This window comes from Symphalangus syndactylus, chromosome 10, assembly GCF_028878055.3.
Source record: "Symphalangus syndactylus isolate Jambi chromosome 10, NHGRI_mSymSyn1-v2.1_pri, whole genome shotgun sequence".
Classification (NCBI taxonomy): Eukaryota; Metazoa; Chordata; class Mammalia; order Primates; family Hylobatidae; genus Symphalangus; species Symphalangus syndactylus.
This window is the reverse complement of record NC_072432.2, coordinates 49,258,949-49,274,325: the sequence shown is the minus strand read 5'-3', so window position 1 is coordinate 49,274,325 and position 15,377 is coordinate 49,258,949. Positions and strand designations below refer to the sequence as shown.

Here is a 15,377-nt window from a genome sequence, read left to right as displayed (position 1 = left end):
TCATCCTTTCTCAGCTTCTCATGCCTATTCTGATTTCTCCATTCAGAGGATTTTATCCTCCTGAATGACTGAAGTCACAATTGCAAGTCAAAAAGCAGCTCAGTTGTCACTCTACATCAGTGGTCCCCAACCTTTTTGCCACCAGGGACTGGTTTAATGGAGGACAACTTCTCCACAGACTAGGAGGTGGGTAGTTTCAGGACGATTCAAGTGATTACATTTATTGGGCAGTTTATTTCTATTATTATTGCATTGTAATATATAGTGAAATAATTATACAATTCATCATAATGTAGAATCAGTGGGAGCCCTGAGTTTGTTTTCCTGCAACTAGATTGTCCCATCTGGGGGAGATGGGAGACAGTGACAGATCATCAGGCATTAGATTCTCATAAGGAACGTGCAACCTAGATCCCTTGCATGTGTAGTTCACAATAGGTTTCGCATTCCTATGAGAATTTAATGCAGCTGTTGGTCTGACAGGAGGCGGAGCTCAGGCAGTAGTACTAGTGATGGGGAGAGGCTGTAAATAAAGATGAGGCTTCACTCACTCACCTGCCACTCACCTCCTAGTGTGGCCTGGTTCGTAATAGGCCATGGACCTGTACCAGTCCATGGCCTGGGGGTTGGGGACCCCTGCTCTACATAATTTCTCTAAAACATGACAATTAACACTTCCTCCTTGAAGCATCTGTCATCCATCCTTGACTTAAAACAAAATTTTTTTTTTGCATTATAAATTATACAGTATATGCTCATTGCAGAAAAAATTTAAAAATACAGACAAGATTAAAGTTAAACACAATCCCATTGCTTCCATATCCAGTGTTTAACAAAATTCTATATTCTTTCATTGTAAAAAATTCATATATAAAAGATAGGACAATGTGAATGTACTTAATACTACTGAACTGTATACTTAAAATGATTAAAATGGTAAATTTTGTTACATATACATTACCACAATAAAAAAGATTACGCAATATGTACTGTTTTGTAACACTATTTTTCATTTAGTAGTCAGTAATACATTTCTATGACATTTCTAGTCCTTAAAAGTATTTTTAGTGGTTATACTGTATAGCAGAAATTCTCAAATTATGGCCCAAGTACCCTTGGAGATTCTTGAGACTCTCTTGGGAGGATCTTCAAGGTATAAAAATTGTCATAGTAATACTAAGACGTCATCTACTTTTTTCACTCTGATTCATTTATGAATGTACAGTCAAGCTTTCTAAAACATGGCAACAGATTTAATACAGAAGCAGATATGAGAATCCAGCTGTCTTCTATTAATATTAAGCCAGTTGTTAGAGCTTGGCAAAAATGTAAAACAATGAGACCTTCTCACTCTTTTTCATTTAAAAAATGTAGTTATGTTTAATAAATGGTCCAGGTGCAGTGGCTCACGCCTGTAATCCCAGAATTTTGGGAGGCTGAGGTGGGTGGATCACCTGAGGTCGGGAGTTTGAGACCAGCCTGACAAACATGGTGAAACCCCATCTCTACTAAAAATACAACAATTAGCCAGGCATTGTGGCGGGTGTTTGTAATCCCAGCTATTTGGGAGGCCGAGGCAGGAGAATCACTTGAACCTAGGAAGTGGAGGTTGCAGAGGGCCGAGATTGTGCCACTGCACTCCAGCCTGGGCGACAGGTGAGACTCCGTCTCAAGAAAAAAAAATTATGTTAAAATGATGATTATTTTTATTTTACTTTTTTGAAACGAAATTTCACTCTTGTTGCCCAGGCTGGAGTGCAATGGCACGATCTCCACTCACCACAACCTCTGCCTCCCGGGTTTAAGTGATTCTCCTGCCTCAGCCCCCTGAGTAGCTGGGATTACAGGCATGCGCCACCGCGCCTGGCTAATTTTGTATTTTTAGTAGAGACGGGGTTTCTCCCATGTTGGTCAGACTGGTCTTGAACTCCAGACCTCAGGTGATCCACCCACCTCGGCCTCCCAAAGTGCTAGGATTACAGGTGTGAGCCACTGCGCCTGACCAAAATGATTATTTTTAACTAGTGATAAATACATATTAAAACTGCTTATTTTTCAGTTATATCTATATGTCAATAGATATAGCCCATATAAATGAAATTTCTTTGTGTTCTCAGTAACGTTTAAGAATACAGTCAGCTTTTGCTGGGTGCGGTGGCTCACGCCTATAATCCCAGCACTTTGGGAGGCCGAGGCAGGCAGATCACCTGAGGTTGGGAGTTCGAGACCAGCCTGACTAATATGGAGAAACCCCGTCTCTACCAAAAATACAAAAAAATTAGCCAGGTGTGGTGGCACATGCCTGTAATCCCAGCTACTTGGGAGGCTGAGGCAGGAGAATCACTTGAGCCTGGGAGGCGGAGGTTTCAGTGAGCCGAGATCACGCCATTGCACTCCAGCCTGGGCAACAAGAGGGAAACTCCGTCTCAAAACAAAACATAACAAAACAAAAAGCAAAACAAAACAAAACAAATTTATGTTAAAATGATTATTTTTAACTAGTGATAAATACATATTAAAACTCTTTCTTTTTCAGTTATATCTATATGTCAATAGATATAGCCCAAATAAATGAAATTTCTTTGTGTTCTCAGTAACATTTAAGAATATAGTTGGCCTTTTGTGTCCATGGGTTCCACATCTATGGATTCAACCAACCTAAGATCAATAATATTTGGGAAAAAAATGCTTCTTTATTGAACATGCACAGACTTTCTTTTCTTGTCATTATTCCCTAAACAATACAACTCTTTAAATAGCATTTACATTGTATTAGGTATTATAAGTAATCTAGAGATGATTTAAAGTATACAGAAAGATGTGCATAGGTTATATGCAAATATGTCATTTATATCAGGGACTTAAGTTGTCCATGAATTTCAGTACCCAAGGGAGGTCCTGAAACCTAATCCCCCACGGATATACCTAAGCATAACAATATACCAAAGGGGCTTGAAACAAAAGTTTTGAAGACTGCTGTTGTGCAGCAAAATATAATTTGTAACAGCTTATTTTATGACTCCATATTATTAAGCATTGAATATTGAAAAGAAGTGCTAAAATAAAAGTGCCATGAACAAAAATTTTGAAGCTCTATCTTTCAGCACATTGAGAATGATATCTGTAGAATAATTTCCTAGGATAATTAATGAGTGTAAAAGAAAATACACATTTTGGCCGGGCGCGGTGGCTCACGCCTGTAATCCCACCACTTTGGGAGGCCGAGGTGGGCGGATCACAAGGTCAGGAGATCGAGACCACGGTGAAACCCCGTCTCTACTAAAAAATACAAAAAAATTAGCTGGGCGTTGTGGCAGGCACCTGTAGTCCCAGCTACTCGGAGAGGCTGAGGCAGGAGAATGGCGTGAACCCGGGAGGCGGAGCTTGCAGTGAGTCTAGATTGCGCCACTGCACTCCAGCCTGGGCGACAGAGCAAGACTCCGTCTCAAAAAAAAAAAAAAGAAAAAGAAAATACACATTTTTAGCTGTTTGATAAATAATGACAAATTTCACTGCAGTACTTGCACTTTTACCTGCAGCTAGTAAGTGTTTATTTCCTTCTATGCTCATAAACATCGGAAGATGCAGCTCCTTATAGTTGCAGATTAAATTTCTCTGATTGTTAGTGAGATTATACTTCTACTGTTGTGAATTTCCTGTTCACAGCATTTTTTCATTTTTCCCTTGTTTGTGTTTTTTTAATTGTTTTACTTGTGTTCTTTCTATATAAAGAATATTAAATGCTCTCTCTACATAATGCAAATACTCTTATCATCGTGTTATTTATTTTATTCCTGGGCTTTTGCTTTATTTTTGACATTCAGAATTCTAAAAATGTTACACTGTGAAACCTCTTTTTTTAACTCTACACTTAGAAACTCCTTTCCAGCTCCATTATAACATATATACCCATATTGTCTTTCAATACTTTTGCTATTTTATATTTATGTTTAAATATGTAATCCACCTGGTATGGGTCATAGATCTAACAGCAATTATTTATAAAATAGCCTGTTAGTTATTCCAGATTTATAAAAATAAAAGTCAAACCTTATTTTTAAAAGTCCAGCACACATCTATTTATTCATTCAACAGGTACTCTTTAAGGCAATAGAGTGTATAGAGGAGTAAATAAAATTGAAGTTCCTGCCTTTATGGAGCTTACAATCTCATGGAATAGACAGTCAATAGACAAAGGAAAAATATGCAAATTAGGAGTGTAAATTAGGAATTCTATTGTGTGTAGATTGAATGTGAGACGCTTGTTAAATATTGAAGTGGACTTCTTCAACTGGCAGGGGCATATAAGATGTGCAGTTTTGGCTGGGCACAGTGGCTCATGCCTGTAATCCCAGTACTTTGGGAGGCTGAGGTGGGAGGATCACTTGAGGCCAGGAGTTTGAGACCAGCCTGGTCAACATAGCGAGAAAAAGCAAAAAAAGAAAAGTGCAGTCTCACAGAGCCCTTACTCAGAAGGGCCCTATGCTTTGCTGTCAACATCTTAACATTTTTAATAATTGTTAAATCTGCCCCCTAACATTGTCCTGGGGGGTGGAGGATGGGGAGAACAAATTAAGTAGCTGGTCTTGCCAACTGGATACAACTACCTGTAATATAATGAAGAGGCTAGAGCTAGAAGTATAATTTTTGGAGGCTTATGAGTAAAGATAGTGTTTAAAATCACAGAACTGAATGAAAGCACCCAGGAATGAGTATAGGTTGAGAGGACATCAGAGGACTGAGACTTGGGGTTCTCTAAATTTGAGAAGTCTCGAAAAGAAGAAAGCTTATACAAAAGAGACTAAGAAAAGATATCTAGGAAGGCCAGAGGAAAACCAGGAGACTGTAATGTTACATTAAGCAAAGTGAAGAAAGTGCTTCAAAAAGGAGTGATCAGTTGGGTCAAATAGTGCTAAGAGATAGAGTAAGATGAGAACAGTAGACTGACCTTTGGATTTGCCATGATGGAGGTTGCTGTTCTTAACAAGAACACATTAAGTGGTATGTGGGTTGAAGAATGAGAGGAAAGGATATAAAGACAGCAAGTACATAAAATCCTTTATCAGAGATTTGCTCCAATGGAGAAGAGGGATATGGTTTCTAGAGAGGGATTACAAAAATGTTGAGAGCTATTTATTGCATATTTCTTTGCTGATGGGACTAGTCTAGAAAAAAAGGGGAAAGTGATGATATAAAGGAGGGAGGTAGCCTCTAACATAGCCCTTGAGTGAGAGGGAATGAGACTCAGAGTGCACATATGAGAATACACATACATGATCCTAGAGAGGTGCAGGTTCAGCTCATCCACTGTAATGGAAGAGAAGGCAGAGTATAAGGATGCAGATGTGAGTATGTTGGCAGATATGGGAGGCAGGAGGATAAGAGCAGTCTTTCCTGATTGCTGCTTGAAAAAAAAATAAAAACCTCTGGACTGTGCTATTATATTTTGTAGACCTAAACCATGCTCATATCTCTATTGAATTGAAAGTTAATGTTCTCAGAAAATGAAGGTGGGAGGGAGAAGAGTGAGCATCCTAAATTAGTTTTTTGAAAAATTAGGTTCAGATTTTTGACAAAAGGGCCAAAACACCAATTCCATGGGAAAATAATATTATTTTCAGCAAATGGTGCTGGGACAACTGGATATACACATGCAAAAGAATGAAACTAGACTCATCCTATACAGCATATGTAAAAACTAACTCAAAATGGATCAAAGACCTAAATGTAAGAACTAAAACTATAAAACTCTTAGAAAAAAACTCAGATGTAAATCTTCATGATCTTACATTATGCAACAGTTTATTAGATGTGACATCAACATTATAAACAAGAAAATAATAGATTAATTGGACTTAATCAAAATTAAAAATTTTGTGCTTCAAAGGACACTATCAAAATATGAAAAGACACCAGGTACGGTGGCTCATGCCTGTAATCCCAGCACTTTGGGAGGCTGAGCCGGGCCGATCACAAGGTCAGGTGTTCAAGACCAGCCTGACCAACATGGTGAAACCCTGTCTTTACTAGAAATACAAAAATTAGCCAGGCATGGTAGCATGTGCCTGTAATCCCAGCTACTCAGGAGGCTGAGGCAGGAGAACAATTTGAACCCGGGAGGCGGAGGTTGCAGTGAGCCAAGATCACACCACTGCACTCCAGCCTGAGTGACAGAGTGAGACTCTGTCTCAAAAAAAAAAAAAAATTGAAAAGACAACCCATAGAATATGAGAAAATACTTGCATATCATATATCTTATAAGGGTCTTATATCCAGAATAAAGAATTAACAGAGAATTTGATAAGACATTTATCTAAAGAAGATATAGAATTGGCCATTAAACACACGAAAAGATGTTCAACATCATTATTCATTGGGGCAATGCAAATCAAAACACAATGAGACATTGCTTCACGTCCAGTAGGATGGCTATAATAAAAAAACAGACGATAACAATTGTTGGTGAAGATGTAGTGAAACTGGAACCATCAAACATTGCTGAAAGGAATGCAAAATCAGGCAGCTGCTTTGCCATTCCTCAAAAAGTTAAACGTAGAGTTAACATATGACTCAGCAATTCCACTCCTAGGCTTATACCCAAGAGAACTGAAAATATATGCCCATATGAAGGCTTCTACAGAAATGTTCATCCTAGCATTATTCATAATAGCCAAAAAGTAGACCCAACCCAAATGTCCATCAACTAATGAGTGGATAAGCAAAATGTGGTTCATACATACAACGAAATATTTATTTATTCAGACATAAAAAGGAGTGAAGTACTGATACATGCTACAACATGGATAGCCTTCAAAACATATGCTAAGTGAAAGAAGAGAGACACAGAAGAACACATACTATGTGATTCTATTTACATAAAATGTGCAAGAGTTAGAGAGAATTTCATAGACGAGAAGAAATTTAAACTGTCTATTGACAAAGTGGGAGAAGGACACTCCAGATAAAAGGGAAAATGTTAGCAGAGATACGGAACTGTGAAACTTCTGGGAAACATTTGAAATAATGTGGTTGTAATGTAGCTCAGATATAGAATGAAGAACCATAGAAGCGTAAACTAGGAAGGCAGGCTTAGCCAGATTTTTAAAGACCTTTGAAGACCTTGAACTTCATTCAACAAATTCTCTTTGCTTTTACATCACTTCTATTGTGCTGCTTTTAAACATCTTTCTATTATATATTACTGTTAATCACGTATAAGTTTGTCTCAATTAATGGACTGGTAGAGATGAAACAATACACACCACACCTTAGTTATGTCTGGCCCCTCAGGGCCCAGTGCGTATGTGCAGTACATACATTGTGCCCAATAACAATCTGTTAACTTTGAATTACTAAAATAAATCCAGCTAAGATCAGAGGAGTCCAGATATACTCTGTTGATCTAAATGCCACTAGAAATTATCTGAAGATTTGACAATATATTTCTTTACCATTACTTATCTACCATTTCATCAACTACTCATACTGTAAACAGAATTAGAAAAAAAATTTAATTGAAGTTTGGATTCCAGTAAAATGTCAAAATTCAAGTAGTCATAGCAATTGTATTGAAGGGCAGATTTTCGTGAATGAGTAAAGAACAATTTGTTCTTTAATAATCAAAATACTGAGAGAAATATCGGAGACTTTCATTTGAAAAGGAGACTGAAATTAAGCCTAGAAAATATTTTTAATAGATATTTCACTTATATGAAATAGTTTATCTAAGGCCTTGGGATATTTTTTTCATGGGAGCTAGTGGTGGTCAAGAATAAATTACAAAATGGTCTGCATGCAAAGATAGAGTTAGATATTTCTTCAAATCCAGTTTGAGAGGTTGGGGCACTTTTCGAGTCTACCTTTCAATACATCTTTCTTATGAAAGCCAGAGAGTGGAAACATCTCAGGAAATGGCAGTTCTGCAGGGGAACTGCGTGCTGAAGCGCACGCTGTGCTTTTCACAAGGCAGCCTGAGACGCTCCCTCATTCATACGGGTGCTACTTTAGCTGCCCCTGCAGTCGGCTATGATATTTGGTAATTTTTCAAATTATATTGTACATGTGATTATAAATCTTGTATCTAAGAATCCTTGCTTCATTTCAGCTTCAGTAGTCAATTAAAAAATTCTGAAACTTGGCTCCAAGTAGCAGAGAGTGAAACACTGTAAGGGAACAAACACATGTTCAGGAAGTAATTGGAGTGCCCTTTATGAAGTACAAACACAGGATAGTTATGACTGCTTTTTTTGCTGGCTGGACTTCAGAAATGAAGTCAGTCATATTTAATTGCAGATTAGATACCTTGAAGGGCAATGGTTACAGTTAATGTTGTTGAACACTGATTCATGATTAATATTGCTGAAAGTCTGATTTTCATGAAATGCACTACTGTAATACATTATTAAATTATAAAGTGTTCTTTGACAAGTGTCACAAGGCACAAACTTTCTGCCACAAGTGCAGAGAGCTGCAGAGAAATATTACGAGCCTTGTAAAACAATGGATTTCTCCCAGATAGATGGACAGACATGCAACAAGATGGACAGTGACGATGTGGGGACAATGACAGCACACGGCTGTCCTGACTTCTGTAGTATCTCTAAGGGTGTGCAGTACAGGGTTCCCTTGGGTCAGTACTTTCCAAGGACCTGAAGAGAGAAAACTGACACATTAATAAATTATATTATTTTAGAGTCAGACTTCAATCTCTAGCCTAGGTCTAGGTCAGCTAGATGAAGAAAGGTCAGTGTTCTCATCTGACAGTGGAATTCAAATTCAAATTGGGCACATATAACAATATCACAATAACAACTAGGGCAGCAGCAACTGAGTACACACCCCCTCGGTACTAGCGTGGACACAAAGGAGACCTAAGACGCAGTCTCTCTTCTTCAGAAACTCGTAATCAGGTTGGAAAGAAAACATAAACACATACTTTTTATGTGGGAAAGGAACTCAAGGTAGAAGTCAGGCAGGAAATAATAGTGAAATAATCACAGCCTGAAACTGTATTTAATCTCAGCCTGACTCTATAATAACTACATGATCTTGGATAATTCACCTAACTCAATAAATATTTGTGAAATGAATAACCTTTTCAGAATCAGGGGTTCTTCATCCAAGGTCATTTTGCCGATCTGACATTATTATGACAGGGCTGCCTGACAGCAGTGTGATATAGCCAAAAAATGTTATACATAGGGTTATTATAATTTGTAACACAAATATCAAGACAAAATATGACACATGATCGGATCATGAAGAGACTATCTGGAACCAAGATAGTCCTGGAAAGTGTGGGTTCTCTGATGGCTCTAGGTATGAGGAAAAGACAAGCATAGAGTTGGGGGAAAGACAGCTGGAGAGGCAGGTAGAGGGCAGAGCAAGGGGTTCCTTGTAGGCTAGGCACAAGTAAGCCACTGTATAGTTCTGAGCAAGAGTGGAGTCTGTTTAAACTCCTGTGTCTGAGGAGATGGTAAGGGGTGAGGAAGCTGTGGGGCCAACTAAAGACAGTGAGCAGTGAGGTTGTCAAAGAGCATTCTGGAGTTGGCTGGCTATGACAGGATGACAGGGGTGGGGAGTCGGGGAAGGGTTTGGGTTATCCGAGGGACTGGGAAGACACGTCTGCTAGTTAGAGTGACATGAATGTGGCTCAGTAGAAAACTCTGAATCAGAAATACAGAACCAGAAGCCATCATATATAGAGTTAAGAGTTGAAGACAGAGGCACTGGAATAATTTGTGTGACAAAAATGAATCCAGTACGTTAGTGGAATGGATAAAATGTAATAACTGTCTAACCACAAGGTGATGGAGACCTACATTAGGGTTGAGATCATGAGGGAAAAAATGAGGAAAAGGATGTTGGAGACATTGAAAAAAACACTGACAAGGTTTGGTGACTGATGATAGAAAAGGTTTTGAGTCTGGTGGTCAGGAGAATGAAATACAGAACAAAGTTGAGAGGGAAAAATGAGAGTGAGTTCTGTTTGGGCATGGTGAGTTCAAGGTACATCCTGAAGTGGAGATTGTCTGGCAGCCACTGGAGACCTAGGACTGAGCTCAGGCCTGAGATACTGATTTCTTATTTTTTCCTTCTGTGGCACTAGATCAGCCATGGAAGGAACAGCAGACAGACAGAGCAGACAGCCCAGGAAGGAGACTTTGAGGACGCTGCATTTTGGACAGAAGGGCAAGGGAAGGAACATCGCAGCAGGAGGAAGCAATACAGGAAATAGAATTTTCAAGAATCTGTGAAGCACCACAATACATTTACTATAATGAATTAAAAAAAAACTTGAAAAAATGTGTGAGATACATTCCTGGGGAAATCCATAGAAATAAGTCTGGAAGAACACATTATCAAACCTGTAATAGCAGTCAACCCGGGGGAGAAAGGAGTGAATTAGAATCATGAAGCAAGAGAATCAAAGGGAACTTTAGCCAAACAGTGATGTATCAAATTTTTTAAGAAGAATGTATTTCCTAAATAATGAAAAAGTGTTGGGAAAAGGAATAAATAAATAAGAAAGTACTTTTAGAATAGAACAACTCTCATCTGAAACACACTCTCCCACGGTAAGATTTATTTTTAATATACATTGAAAAGTGATTTATTATGTTTCCCCCCATGTGTCAAATTAAGAACACATCTGTAACATAAGCAAAGACATTTTCTTTATATATTCTTCATATTATTTTAGATAAATACTTGGCATAGTGGTAGCTATTTCTTTATTCTCATTATAGAAAATAAAAACATTTAATATTAATCTCTTTATGAGACACCCAAGTACAAAACTTTCATTAATTGTCAGCTTATCTATAGTACCTTGAAAGAAGGCCATGAAGTTCTGTTTACACTCAAACCTAATGACAATTTTCCTAGAGTCACAGAGCTTGTCTTAAGCCCAGTAGCAAACTGGTTAACTTTTCTGCTTACAAACAATGGAACTATGATTTTTTATGAAACTTCCAAGATGTTTCAGCTTTTTCTTTCTGTTTTAACATCTCCCCGAAATACTGATTACTTCAATAACTTTTGATTACAGTACAGTAAGCTACAAATTGGAATCCTGCCAGGGTGAGAAAACAAAGAGCTTTTTCCCCCTCTTCCTCTCCCTCCTTAAGAATCACCTTTCGTGAGAACCTGACCTTTATTTCTGCCACCATGCTCTGATGTAGTCAAAGAAAAGTATGAAGGACAAAAGTCTCTTAAAATGTAACAAACATTAACTCTCTCTGCAGACAGCATTGGCTTAATAACAATGGCTATATTTTAGCATTTTGTAATCAAGTGACATTCTTGTTAAAGCATGTCCCTCCTCACTCCAACTTTTTTTGCATTTGTATTTGTTTAAACAGTATTATTGAGGTATATTTTACAAATCATAAAACCCACCTATTTCTACAATTCAGTGACTTTTAGTAACTTTACCAAGTGATATTACCATTTAAGACTAGGACAAATAATAAATTATTAAGTAGAAGATTTGGAGAAAGATTTTGTGGGCTCTGTGTATTTTCCACACGTGCACATTTATTTTTTAATTTAAAATATATGAACTAGCCAATAACTTGTTCTGGCAAGTAACTGCAAATGAAAATAGCTTTATAATTTCATTTTTGAAAGAAAAATATGATTACGTTATGTTACACATTTAACATGATTTAGTTACTTCAAAGATATATAAAGGATTTAAAATTTATTTTTAATTATCTCCAATTATCTTTTGATAATTTGTCTCACAAGGAGGTAAATCAAATTAAAAAGTAAACATCTCTTCACAGATACAGTAGATCTATGGATAGAGACAGGAAGTTGAAAAAGTTTCTGTGTGATAGAGGTGGCCAGGTTAAACATGGATAACGTTGTTGTATCTAGACCTTTAAGGTTCTCTGCCTCTACTTTTAGAAACTAGAAAGTTGGGCTGGACATGGTGGTTCATGCCTATAATCCCAGCACTTTGAGAGGCCAAGGTGGTTAGATTGGTGGATCGCTTGAGCTCAGGAAGTCAAGACTGCAGTGAGCTGAGATTGCACCATTGCACTCTAGCCTGGGCAATAGAGTTAAAGCCTGTCTTAAAAAACAAACAAACTAGAAAAAATATAAGAAATTTATAAATACAGCTATGCATTTGTTTTAACTGGGGATAATATATGCCAACCAGAAGAACAAATAGTTGCTACAGCAATGGCTAGCTGTGCCTTCTCTCCATAACCTCACTTCTTGATTTGTATCTCAGAAATACTGATTCATTCTCCAAAAGGAGAGCCTTGTTAACTTGGAAACAGGAAACTTATTTTCATTTTCTGATTGGATGAATAAAAATTACATAAACAACAGGCCGGGCATGGTGGCTCATGCCTGTAATCCCAGCACTTTGGGAGGCCGAGGCGGGCAGATCACGAGGTCAGGAGATTGCGACCATCCTGGCTAACACGGTGAAACCCCATCTCTACTAAAAAAATACAAAAAAAATTAGCTGGGCATGGTGGCGGGCACCTGTAGTCCCAGCTACTCGGGAGGCTGAGGCAGGAGAATGGCGTGAACCCAGGAGGCGGAGCTTGCAGTGAGCGGAGATTGAGCCACTGCACTCCAGCCTGGGCGACTGAGGGAGACTCTGTCTCAAAAAAAAAAAAAAAAAAAAAAAAAATTACATAAACAACAAACGTTTGAATTTTTCTTTTTACTATTTCACTTAAGGCATTTTTGACATAATTCTTTACGAGGTAATCTGGCAAAATAACATTGACACTAGCTAGCTCTTGTCACCTAGCCACTTGACTCTGATTTTAAAGAGGACCAGTATTTTGTATCTGTGCCCCTTACTCTTTTCCAATTGTTCCTCATTGGCCAAGGCTAATTCTTCTATTGCTTATGACCTTCTCTCTCCGCCATGCAGAAGGTGTCCTGCCCAGCACTGTTTGTTCACATAAGCTATAATGTGAAAAGTGTCCTTGTGGTTGTACAGCGCTCAAGCTGCCTTACACAAGATACGGCCACCTGGTCTCTGGATGCCCTCCTGGAGGTCCTTGTTCTATTACCTCCTGGTTTGCAACATCAGCTTCTCCTCTCCACTGGCTCTGCCCATTAAGCGTCAAAACATGCCTACATTTGATTCATTAAAATATTTAAAAACCCCAGATGAAACACAATAAACACTGAAAAACTCCAACCCTTTCTGGACCAAGCCCTCCTGTAAGCAGGAGTCTATTCTCTCCCACACCTTCAAGGGACAAAGACTCGTCACCTGCTTATTCTCAGTAAGTGACAATGACTTCGGGAAGGCTCTTACTTGCACTGAATTGCTCCAAAGGCCTGCTTGCTGGTCTCCCAGCACCTCTTACTTTCATCTTTCCTTGTTCCTTTCCTTTCCATGGTTGTCATGGGATCTTTGATAAGATACAAATCAATTTATATCATTTTTCTACTTATATTCCTAGAATTACTCTCTATCGTTTTCAAGAGAAAATACAAATATGGGATATAGTTTTTCACGATCTGACCTATTTAGCTTAGTCTCTTAATTCACTTTTACCTTCCCCTACATTCTACATTGTAAAGTGCAGATGCCTGAATCCACTGCTACACTTGCAGTTCTCCCCCAAATTGTCCTCACTGCCCTGAATGTCCTCACACTTGTTGCTTTTTCTTGCAGGGGCACCCTTATCTCTATTTCCCTGCCTGATAAACTCATATGTGTTTTGTATTGTATTTGAATTGTATTTTGTTTCTATGTATTTTGAATTGTATTTTATGTTTCTCAAGAGAAGTGCCTGAATCTTATTTATGATTTCAGTGTCTCGTACATAATAGGCACGTAGTAAATGTGTCTTTAAGGCAAATTATTGAATTTTTATTCATTCATCTTCTATCTCCCCAAGTGGGAGATTTACATCTTTCCAGTAAATGCCATATAACTAGATTTCAATAAAGATTAACATCTGTTGAAGGAACCAACACTGCAATTGCCTCCAAACTCTACCTCTTCCAATCTATCCTGCACACTGATGGAAGGTTACTTTTCCTAATATACTAACTCCCTATGGTATCTATCACCTCCCCTACCCAGCTCAAACTTCAACTGGCTTCGTATTACCTCTGGGATAAAATCAAGGTTCTCCTATTTCGGTTCTTTTGCACTTGCTATTATCTCTGCCTGGAACGCTCTTTCCTTGATTTTTACAGACTTTCTCCCCCTCCTTATGTCTCAGAACAAACTTTCCCTGACTATTCAAACTAAAATGATCTTTGCATCGGTCTATTATTAAACTGTTATAATTTCTTAATATCTTTCATTTATTAGAGCTGAAATCATCTTCCTCACAGTCTTTTTTTCTATCATGTCTCTCTATTGCTTTCCTCATTAGAATGTACGGTTCCTTAACACAGGGGCCTTGTTGGTTTTGTTCATTGCTCTGCAACTCCAGTCTTAAAGCAGTTCCTGGAACCAGAGGTTAACCACCCAAACATTTGTTCAATGAATGAAAGAATGAAAAAGTACATGAACCAGGCATTCAAGGTACTCTATGATCTGGCCTCACTCCACCTTTCCAGCCTTATCTCCAACTAATTCCAGTTTACAATTTCCAAAATACCTGTTATACCTCCTAAATAAGCATATCTACAATACTCTTGTCTTCTTTCTCTTCCTATCTAAATTATCTTCATCATCTTCATCATCTAAATTATCTTCATCAGATCTAGCCCAAATGCTATGTCTTCTATAAGGCAATACAAAGTGGCAATCTTCTTTCAACTTCCTGGAGTATTTTTATTTTAAAAATAGGTTATAAGTTAGAAGATATTATTAAAATGAAAATGATATAATTTCTGGAATTATAGTAATTCTAGTAGTAAATAAAATTCAAGCTAGTAGTAAATAAAATTCAAGCCCAAATTTACCTATTTTAAGAAAATTGTGGCCGGGCGTGGTGGCTCATGCCTGTAATCCCAGCACTTTGGGAGGCCAAGGTAGGGGGATCATTTGAGGTCAGGAATTCAAGACCAGCCTGACCAACAAGGTGAAACCCCATCTCTACTAAAAATACAAAAAAATTAGCTGGGCATGGTGGCACACACCTGTAGTCCTAGCTACTCGGGAGGCTGAGGCAGGATAATTGCTTGAATCCAGGAGGTGGAGGTTGCAGTGAGCTGAGATTGTGCCACTGCACTCCAGCCTGGGCAACAGAGCGAGACTCTGTCTCAAAAAAAATTGCAGTTTTTTTTTCTTCGAGTATACCACAGAAGTCTGCTTTCAGTTATAATGTGCAACATACTGGTTAAAAAGCAACATTCAAAATTAGTTTGTGAGAGTTGGTTCTAGTGACAACTTTGATCTCCACTTTAAATTGCAGATATTTTCCACTGAACAC

General features: G+C 38.1%; 1 protein-coding gene across 6 annotated transcripts in view; it reads right to left on the bottom strand.

Moving 5' to 3' along the window:
* Positions 1 to 15,377, bottom strand: part of FAM13A (family with sequence similarity 13 member A) — a 431,061-nt gene that overhangs the window by 109,576 nt on the left and 306,108 nt on the right. The gene's annotated exons all lie outside the window — the stretch shown is intronic.